At 42.5% G+C, this 2,223-nt stretch overlaps 1 non-coding gene across 1 annotated transcript; it reads right to left on the bottom strand.

The window, feature by feature from the left end:
- Nucleotides 1–424: 424 nt before the first annotated feature.
- On the bottom strand, nt 425–531 carry LOC138517103 (U6 spliceosomal RNA). The gene has a single exon (XR_011282377.1). It is a non-coding gene; the product is annotated as a U6 spliceosomal RNA (small nuclear RNA).
- Nucleotides 532–2,223: the final 1,692 nt, after the last annotated feature.

Below are 2,223 nucleotides of genomic sequence, written 5' to 3'. Positions count from 1 at the left end.
TAAATACAGAAAAAACACACAAAACACAAAATAAAACAAGCGTTGTACCTGAGATGCAACTCTACTCCTTCCAAGTTTAGAGGCAGAGTTGCTCTCTTATTGAGGCCTACAGGCATGCGGCGCGGTACAAAAATTGAGATAAATAAATAAATGTAAGACCTTGCACCAAGTTACTTCGATCACAAGCCCTATCATGCTGTCCCTTGCAACGGAAACCATCTTTCATGTTGCTGCTGGCCGGTTACCTACTTCTTTCTCTGTATTCTCCTCACTCAGTGCTGTGGTCCCACCTGTTCGTTTTTTGTGGTCTGCTGATGGTTCCTCGGTGACGTCGTGATGCTTGTGCTCTCTCTCTCTTTATTTCAAAGAGGCATCTAACTGGGAGTGAATTCCAGACCACAGTGTATTTATTTATTTATTATTTTTTTATATGGATCGCCTCAGGGATTTGTGTGTCATGCTTGCGCAGGGGTCATGCTAATCTTCGCTGTATCGTTCCAATTTTATTGTATGTGCTGCCGAAGCGAGCACAGACCACATTTTTATTATATTTTGGAATAATACCTGTCTCCGGGAAACATAAATTATCATCAGTTATCATCACTTCAATGCCAACATCAGGCTATTATGTTTCAGCGAATGGGACCAATAATGTCCCATTATACTATTTACTATTTAATATTTACTCACTTTTGCATTCAGTGGCTTTAATGGCTTTAAAACAATGATGCTGTTTCATGGGTTTACTAGGTGTTATTCTATAGACATTATGGCCGGATTTTTCTCCTCGATGTTTTCACAACGTCTCCTGCCTCTTCTCTTTATGCTATGCAGGGGTCGAGCCCTCTACCCACCCATTATTTCACTTTACCACCATAGCCATCTATACCCACCACTGTGCCCTCCGTTACTTTTCTCCCGTTTTCTGACCCAAATGCTTTTTTTCTGTTTAAGGCAGTTTTGCTCATTTTTGCACACTTTAGTCGAGAAATAGATGCAGATATAAATGAGCCATAACAGATTACACGTTCCATTGTTTGTACAACTGCTGGAACATACAAATGTGGGTTCTACTTTCGGATTCCTTTTTATAATTATGTTGTCCCTATGATATATAAAAAGATATAAATCAAGATGCAAACCCCCCCTTTGGAGAAAAACAGACAGGGCCTCCCTTAGATTTGGCCAGCTTTACTGAAAAGCACCAGCTGTACTGCTCAGTCTGATTACGAAGTATTCATGGAAATCCAGCCTGCTTTAAATATTGCCTGCTATGAGTTACGTACTCTACAAAAACACCGCCACGTTTTTCCCTGCAGTAAAAGGAAGCACCTGCTTGGGCACTTCCAGAGGTGGTCTCACCACCTTTGCCACGCACTGCCCAAAAGGATCAGGAATGGACCTTTTGTGCATTAACATTTCCAACACAGTAGCGGTGTCAACACAAGCCATTTCCGTCCACAAAAGGAGGGCGGGAATAGATTTAAAACAATAGAATAAAAAAGCATGCACGTGGCCGGAAATGCACTTGTTTCAGGACATCCAGATCTGTAATCTCCAATCAGGTGGCACTCTCATAATTAGGTGGATTTTGGTGAATATTGCATGGGTAACAGTAATTATCGCATGTATTTCCGGTGGAAAATCCGTCGAATTCTAATGAGGAGCATAATATTGTATCCTGCCGAAGGAAGATATGACGCAAAGTAAACATGTTCCCAACTGCTGATGACGCATCAGAAAAGTGGCGAAGGCCCTCCCTCTGCTTGCGCCCAGCTGACGGTATGATCAGGGCTGGCGCTGTTGCAACTTTTGAGTCACTCCTAAATTGAAAGGGAAATCGCCCCACAGGCCTTTTGGAGGATCTTTCATTAACTTCTCAGTGCCACCCTTAAACGTATGAAACTAACCTTTGGATTGCTCAATTCCCTCTGCAAAGTTTCTGTGTTGTGTGAAGAGCAGTCGGTTTCCGGATGGAGAATGCTGAGCATAAACCATCTCAGTTTTGAACACCCTCTGTATTTAATTGCTTGTGGGGCGGGAATGTCATGCTCCCTGAGCTCTTAACACTGATTACCATAGGGATAATGGGAACACGCTACTCCTAAAATCTAACTTTGTGGCAGCCCGTGCTGAGGGAGTTCATTGTTTACCTACTCTTGTGACTGGTCTTGAACTCATTTATGCAGTGTATCTAGAACATACGTCCTTACACATCAAAGT

This window comes from Ambystoma mexicanum, chromosome 6q (genome assembly GCF_040938575.1).
Source record: "Ambystoma mexicanum isolate Mex_15411 chromosome 6q, UKY_AmexF1_1, whole genome shotgun sequence".
NCBI classification, from domain to species: domain Eukaryota; kingdom Metazoa; phylum Chordata; class Amphibia; order Caudata; family Ambystomatidae; genus Ambystoma; species Ambystoma mexicanum.
Note: the sequence above shows the minus strand (reverse complement) of the source record. Positions and strands in the feature narration are given on the sequence as shown.